Source organism: Arachis hypogaea, chromosome 15 (genome assembly GCF_003086295.3).
Source record: "Arachis hypogaea cultivar Tifrunner chromosome 15, arahy.Tifrunner.gnm2.J5K5, whole genome shotgun sequence".
NCBI lineage: Eukaryota > Viridiplantae > Streptophyta > Magnoliopsida > Fabales > Fabaceae > Arachis > Arachis hypogaea.
The window spans coordinates 35133564-35142117 of NC_092050.1; the positions used below are offsets into that span (position 1 = coordinate 35133564).

The 8554-nt window shown below is 38.6% G+C and overlaps 1 non-coding gene across 1 annotated transcript; it reads right to left on the bottom strand.

Annotated features, from left to right (window-relative positions):
• Positions 1-3483: 3483 nt before the first annotated feature.
• LOC112753030 (small nucleolar RNA R71) lies at positions 3484-3591 on the bottom strand. The gene has a single exon (XR_003177432.1). It is a non-coding gene; the product is annotated as a small nucleolar RNA R71 (small nucleolar RNA).
• Between the last annotated feature and the right edge of the window lie 4963 nt (positions 3592-8554).

The following is an 8554-nucleotide window of genomic DNA, read 5'->3' on the forward strand; positions in this document are numbered from 1 at the left end:
GTTAGAAAGTGGACATCCTAGGCTTTCCAGCAATATATAATAGTCCATACTTTGCCCAAGATTTGATGGCCCAAACAGGTGTTCCAAGTCAGCTCAAGAATTCTGGCGTTTAACTCCAAAACTGGCACAAAAGCTGGAGTTAAACGCCCAAACTGGCACAAAAGCTGGCGTTTAACTCCAAGAAAAGTCTCTACACATGGAAGCTTCAATGCTCAGCCCAAGCACACACCAAGTGGGCCCGGAAGAAGATTTCTGCATTAATTACTGATTTCTGTAAACCCTAGGCTACTAGTTCTCTATAAATAGGACCTTTTACTATTGAATTTTACACAGATCTTTTGGGAAGTCTTATGCTATCTTAGACACGTTTGGAGGCTGGCCATTTGGCCATGATTAGACCTTGTTCTTATGTATTTTCAACGGTGGAGTTTCTACACACCATAGATTAAGGTGTGGAGCTCTGCTGTTCTTCATGAATTAATACAAAGTACTATTGTTTTTCTATTCAACTCAAGTCTATTTCTTCTCCAAGATATTCATTCGCACCCAAGAACATGATGAATGTGATGATTATGTGACACTCATCACCATTCTCACCTATGAACGCATGACTGACAACCACTTCCGTTCTACATGCAAACAAGCTTGAGTGTGTATCTCTTGGGTTTCTAATCTAAGATTGGAACCTTCGTGGTATAGGCTAGAATTATTGGAGGTCATTCCTGAGATCCGGAACGTCTAAACCTTGTCTGTGGTATTCTGAGTAGGATCTGGGAAGGGATGGCTGTGACGAGCTTCAAACTCGTGATTATTGGGCGTGTGACAGACGCAAGAGGATCAATGGATCCTATTCCAACATGATCGAGAACCGACAGATGATTAGCCGTGCGGTGATAGCGTGCGTAGAACATTTCCACTGAGAGGACAAGAAGTAGCCATTGACAACGGTGATGCCCAACATAAAGCTTGCCATGGAAAAGAGTATGAATGATTCGAATAAGGCAATAGGAAAGCAGAGGTTCAGGAGGAACAAAGCATCTTCATATGCTTATCTGAAATTCCAACCAAAGAATTACATAAGTATCTCTATCTTTATTTTATGTTTTATTTATCTTTTAATTATCAATTATCCATCACCATCTGAATTAGCCTGACTGAGATTTACAAGGTGACCATAGCTTGCTTCAAGCCGACAGTCTCCGTAGGATCGACCCTTACTCATGTAAGGTTTATTACTTGGACGACCCAGTGCACTTGCTGGTTAGTTGTGCGGAATTGTGACAAAGTGTGATTCATGTTTAAGAGCTCCAAGTCCTTTGGCGCCATTGTTGATGATCACAATTTCGTGCACCAAGTTTTTGAAGCCGTTGCCGGGGATTGTTCGAGTTTGGACAACTGACGGTTCATCTTGTTGCTTAGATTAGGTACTTTTCTTTTTATTTTTTAGAATTTTTAAGAATGAATTCTAGAGTTTCAAGGTGATGTTCTTATCATCACAAAAGCTGATTGATTCTCATCAATTTAGTTGCTGAATGTAATGTCCTGCTGAAGCTTGGCCAACCATGTCTAATCTTTTTAGACTGAAGCTTTAGACTAACATTGCATGATTCCTGGAATTCTTATTGAAAGTTTTGAATCCCTTTATTTTCTTTTCCACATAAGTTTCGAAAATCACAAAAAAAATTATAAAATCATAAAAATCAAAAATATTTTATGTTTCTTGTTTGAGTCTAGTATCAATTTTTAAGTTTGTTGTCAACTGCATTCTTCTTGCATTTTTCGAAGACATGCAATATGTTCTTCATTAATCTTCAAGTTGTTCTTGATGATTTCATTGCTCTGATCTTTAAATTCTCTTGTTTTGTGTGTTTTGTTGTTTCTCATATGCATTCTCAATTTGTTAGTGTCTCCTATATGAAAATTTTTAAGTTCGGTGTCCTGCATGCATTGTTTATTTGATCTTAGTTGCAATTTTTATTGTTTCTCATCATTAAAAATTCAAAAATATTTTCAAAATTGTGTCTTTTCAAGTCAATAATACAGAAAATTGAAGATTCAGAACATTCAGCAGAGGAATCAAACAGAAAAAGATGGGCGTTCAAAACGCCCAGTGAAGAAGGAAAACTGGCATTTAAACGCCAGCCAGGGTACCTGGCTGGGTGTTAACACCCAAAAAGGTAGCATTTTGGGCGTTAAATGCCAGAATGGATGCCATTCTGGGCGTTTAACACCAGAAGGACATTAGAGGGAAGATTTTGTTTTTAACTTAAATTTTTTTTTCAAATCTTCATAATTTTTCAAAATCAAATCTTTTTCAAATCATATATTTTCAATCATATCTCTTCAAAATCAATTTCTTTCCATTTTTTATTATTTTCGAAAATCCTTGTTATAATTAATGATTTACTTCAAAATTTTCTAGTTGTTACTTGCCTATTAAGAAAGGATCAAAAGTTTGAATTCTAGAATCATATCTTCTAAATTCATGTTAGTCAAGTAAATCAACTTTAATTTTAAAACTTTCTCTTTTTAATTTTATTTTCAATCATATCTTCTCAATCATATCTTTTCAATCACATCTTTTTCAAAATCAACTCTCAATCATATCTTTTTGATTGCTAATTTCAAAATCTTTTTCAAAAATCACTTAATTTCTTTCCCAATCTTAATTTTCGAAAATCTCAATCAAATTTTCAAATTTCTTTTTATTATTTCAAAATCTTCTTAATTTATTTTCGAAAATTCTTCCCCTCTTCTCACATCCTTCTATTTAAGGGACCAACACTCCTCCTCAAGGTGCAATTCAAACTCTATCCTTCTTGATAAGTTTGAATTCTCCTCTCTCTACCTCCTCCTTCTATTCTTCTTTTCCTCTGACACCTTAAGGAATCTCTATACTGTGACATAGAGGATTCTCTACTTTCTTGTTCTCTTCTCTTTCATATGAGCATGAACAAAGATAAAGGCATACTTGTTCAAGCTAATCCTGAACCTAAAAGGACCTTGAAGAGAAAACTAAGAAAAGCTAAAGCACAATTCTCTCTAGAGGGCCTAACAAATATTTTCAAAGAAGAAGAAACCATGGCAGCCGAAAATAACAATGCCAACAATACAAGGAAGGTGCTTGGTGACTTTACTACACCTACTACCGACTTCTATGGGAGAAGCATCTCAATCCCTGCCATTGGAGCAAACAACTTTGAGCTTAAGCCTCAATTAGTTTCTCTAATGCAACAGAATTGCAAGTTTCATGGACTTCCATTGGAAGATCCTCATCAGTTCTTAGCTGAATTCTTGCAAATCTGTGACACTGTCAAGACCAATGGGGTTGACCCTGAAGTCTACAGACTTATGCTTTTTCCTTTTGCTGTAAGAGACAGAGCTAGGACATGGTTGGATTCACAACCTAAAGAAAGCCTGAACTCTTGGGAAAAGCTAGTCAATACCTTCTTGGCAAAGTTTTTTCCACCTCAAAAATTGAGCAAGCTTAGAGTGGAAGTCCAAACCTTCAGATAAAAGGAAGGTGACTCCCTCTATGAAGCATGGGAGAGATACAAGCAATTAATCAGAAGATGTCCTTCTGACATGCTTTCTGAATGGAGCATCATAGGAATCTTCTATGATGGTCTGTCTGAACTGTCCAAGATGTCATTGGATAGCTCTGCTGGAGAATCTCTTCATCTGAAGAAGACGCCTGCAGAAGCTCAGGAACTCATTGAAATGGTTGTAAATAACCAATTCATGTACACTTCTGAAAGGAATCCGGTGAATAATGGGACAAATTAGAAGAAAGGAGTTCTTGAGATTGATACTCTGAATGCCATATTGGCACAGAATAAAATATTGACTCAGCAAGTCAATATGATTTCTTAGAGTATGTCTGGAATGCAAGCTGCACCAGACAGTACTAAGGAAGCTTCCTCTGAAGAAGAAGCTTATGATCCTGAGAACCCAGCAATGGAAGAGGTGAATTACATGGGAGAACCCTATGAAAACACCTATAATCCTTCTTGGGGAAATCATCCAAATCTCTCATGGAAGGATCAACAGAGACCTCAACAAGCTTTCAACAACAATAATGGTGGAAGAAACAGGTTTAGCAATAGCAAGCCTTTTCCATCATCTTCTCAGCAACAAACAGAGGATTCTAAGCAGAGCCACTCTGACTTAGCAACCATTGTCTCTGATCTAATCAAAACCACTCAAAGTTTCATGACTGAAACAAGGTCCTCCATTAGAAATTTAGAGGCACAAGTGGGACAGTTGAGTAAGAAAATTTCTGAACTCCCTCCTAGTACTCTCCCAAGCAATACAGAAGAGAATCCAAAGAGAGAGTGCAAGGCCATAAACACGTCTCACATGGCCGTACCTGGAGAAGAGGAAGAGGCAGTGATCTCCACTGAGGAAGACCTCAATGGACGTCCACTGACCTACATGGAATTCCCTAATGAGGAACCATGGGAATCTGAGGCTCAGACTGAGACCATAGATATTCCATTGAATTTACTTCTGCCATTCATGAGCTCTGATGAATATTCCTCCTCTGAAGAGGATGAAGATGTTACTTAAGAGCAAGTTGCTAAGTACCTTGGAGCAATCATGAAGCTAAATGCCAGGTTGTTTGGTAATGAGACTTGGGAGGATGAACCTCCATTACTCATCAAAGAATTGGATGACTTGACTAGGCAGAGATTACCTCTGAAGAGACAAGACCCTGGAAAGTTCTTAATGCCTTGTACCATAGGCACCATGACCTTTGAGAAGGCTCTGTGTGACCTGGGATCAAGTATAAACCTTATGCCTCTCTCTGTAATGGAGAAGCTAGGGATCATTGAGGTCCAACTGCAAGAATCTCACTGGAGATGGCAGACAATTCAAAGAAACAGGCTTATGGACTTGTAGAGGATGTCTTGGTAAAGGTTGAAGACCATTACATCCCTACTGATTTCATAATCCTAGAGACTGTAAAGTGTATGGATGAATCCATCATCCTTGGCAGACCCTTCCTAGCCACAGCAAAAGCTGTGATTGATGTTGACAAAGGAGAATTGATCATTCAAGTGAATGAAGACTCCCTTGTGTTTAAAGCTCAAGGATATCCCTCTGTCACCATAGAGAGGAAGCATGAAGAGCTTCTCTCAATACAAAGTCAAACAGAGCCCCCACAGTCAAACTTTAAGTTTGGTGTTGGGAAGCCACAACCAAACTTTAAGTTTGGTGTTGAACCCCCACATTCAAACTCTAAGTTTGGTGTTGGGAGGTTCCAACATTGCTTTGAACATCTGTGAGGCTCCATGAGAGCCCACTGTCAAGCTATTGACATTAAAGAAGCGCTTGTTGGGAGGCAACCCAATCTTTAATTATCTATGTTAAATTTCTATTTTCTTTTGTTATTTTATGTTTTCTATAGGTTGATGATCATGTTAAGTCACAAAAATAATTGAAAAAGCAAAAACTAAAGGAAAAATAGAATGAAAAATAGAACACCCTGGAGGAGAAACTTACTGGCATTTAAACGCCAGTAAGGGTAGCAGAATGGGCGTTAAACGCCTAGTCTGGCACCATTCTGGGCGTTTAACGCCAGAAATGGGCACCAGACTGGCGTTTAACGCTAGGAATGGGCAAGAAGCTGGCGTTAAACGCCAGAAATGGGAAGCAGCCTGGCGTTTAACGCCAGGATTGGCAGCAAAGGGCGTTTTGGACGCCAGATGGTGCAGGGATGAAAAATCCTTGACACCTCAGGATCCGTGGATCCCACAAGATTCCCACCTACCCCACCTCTCTCTTTCTTCTTCACCCATTCACCAATCACCTTAATACCTCTTCTCCAAAAACCCCTCACCTATCAAATCCCACCATTCTCTTCACCACTCACATCCATCCTTCATAAAACCCCACCTACCTCACCATCCAAAATCAAACCACTTTCCCACCCAAACCCACCCATAATGGCCGAACCATATCCCCCTCTACACTCCTATATAAACCCATCTTTACTCCTTCATTTTCACACAATATACACACAACTTCTCCCCCTTGTCCGAAACACTAAGCCCCCTCCATCTCCTCTATTTCTTCTTCTTCTACTCTCTTCTTTCTTCTTTTGCTCGAGGACGAGCAAACCTTCTAAGTTTGGTGTGGTAAAAGCTAAAGCTTTTTGTTTTTTCATAACCATTTATGGCACCAAAGGCTGGAGAAACCTCTAGAAAGAAGAAAGGGAAGGCAAAAGCTTCCACCTCTGAGTCATGGGAGAAGGAGAGATTCCTCTCAAACGTGCATCAAGACCACTTCTATGAAGTTGTGGCCAAGAAGAAGGTGATCCTCGAGGTCCCTTTTAAGCTCAAAAAGGGTGAATATCCGGAGATCCGACATGAGATCCGAAGAAGAGGTTGGGAAGTTCTCACCAACCCCATTTAACAAGTCAGAATCTTAATGGTTCAAGAGTTCTATGCCAATGCATGGATCACCAAGAACCATGATCAAAGTGTGAACCCGGATCCTAAGAATTGGCTTACAATGGTCCGGGGGAAATACTTAGATTTTAGTCCGAAAAATGTAAGGTTGGCGTTCAACTTGCCCATGATGCAAGGAGATGCACACCCATACACTAGAAGGGTCAACTTTGATCAAAGATTGGACCAAGTCCTCATGGACATATGTGAAGAGGGCACTCAATGGAAGAGAGATTCAAGAGGGAAGCCGGTTCAACTAAGAAGGCATGACCTCAAGCCCGTGGCTAGGGGATGGTTGGAGTTCATCCAACGCTCAGTCATTCCTACTAGCAACCGGTCTGAAGTTACTATAGACCGGGCTATCATGATTCATAGCATCATGATTAGAGAGGAAGTAGAAGTTCATGAGGTTATATCCCAAGAACTCTACAAGGTGGCGGACAAGTCCTCTACTATGGCAAGGTTAGCCTTCCCTCATCTCATTTGTCACCTCTGCAATTCAGCTGGAATTGACATAGAGGAAGACATCCTCATTGATGAGGACAAGCCCATCACTAAGAAAAGGATAGAGAAAGTGAGAGAACCTCACCAAGAGCATGAGGAAACTCCTCATCATGAAATCCCTGAGATACCTCAAGGGATGCATTTTTCTCCACAAAACTATTGGGAGCAAATCAACACCTCCCTAGGAGAATTAAGTTCCAACATGGGACAACTAAGGGTGGAGCACCAAGAGCATTCCATCTTCCTCCATGAAATTAGGGAAGACCAAAGAACCATGAGAGAGGAACAACAAAGGCAAGGGAGAGACATTGAGGAGCTCAAGCACTCCATAAGATCTTCAAGAGGAAGAACAAGCCGCCATCACTAAGGTGGACCCGTTCTTTAATTTCCTTGTTCTTTATTTTCTGTTTTTCGAAAATTGTGCTTTATGTTTATTTATGTTTGTGTCTTTATTACATGATCACTAGTGTCTAAGTGTCTATGCCTTAAAGCTATGAAAATGAATCCATCACCTTTCTTAAAATGAAAAATATTTTTAATTGAAAAAGAAAAAGAAGTGCATGAATTTCAAATTTTAAAACAGTTTAATTATTTTGATATGGTGGCAATACTATTGTTTTTCTGAATGAATGCTTAAACAGTGCATATTTTTGAATTTGTTGTTTAAAGAATGTTAAAATTGTTTGCTCTTGAAAGAATGATGGGAAAAGGAGAAATGTTATCTGATGATCTAAAAAATCATAAAATTGATTCTTGAAGCAAGAAAAAGCAGTGAAAAGCTTGCAAAAAAAAAAAAAAAAACAAGCAGAAAAAGCCAATACCCCTTTAAACCAAAAGGCAAGGATGATAAAAAGGGATCCAAGGCTTTGAGCATCAGTGGATAGGAGGGCCCACAGGAATAAAATCCTGGCCTAAGCGGCTAAACCAAGTTGTCCCTAACCATGTGAGATTTGAGCTTTAATTGAGTGGTTTCACATTTTTCAACCACAAAATCTTGTTCTTGTGTGTTAAACTCCTTTTATGATTACAATCTTAGATTTTATTTAATCTTTATGTCCTATATTTGTTGTTTTGAATGCATTTAGTATGAATGAGGCCTTTTTTGATTAAACTTACAAACCCATATGGCCAACCGTTGCAACTATCCTTGTAAACCACTTTTTGAGCCTTTTAATTCCCCTTTGTTCTAATTTTAAGCACATCAATTGCCCTAAGCAAAAAACCAATTATGTCCATGAATTATATCTTTGATTAGCTTGGGTTTGAGTGTATGTGTTAATCAAGTGTGGGGGAATTTATGGGAAAACATTGGTAGTTAGTTTGGGTTTTCATTGAGAATACTTGGAAAAATGGGTAAACACTCATGCATCTATCATTTAAAACATATACATCTCTTTTTGTTGATAAAAGGAAAATTTTGGTGTATATACCTTTTGAAAAAAAAGAAAGAAAAAGAAATGATAATAAGAATGTTAAATAAAGGATGCATATGTGTGTGAATTGAAAAGAAGGATGCATAAGTGAATGTTAGAAAGAGGATAAATGGGTAGTTAAGTTGTTTTGTTATGTATATGGGATGATATAGGATTAGATGGACA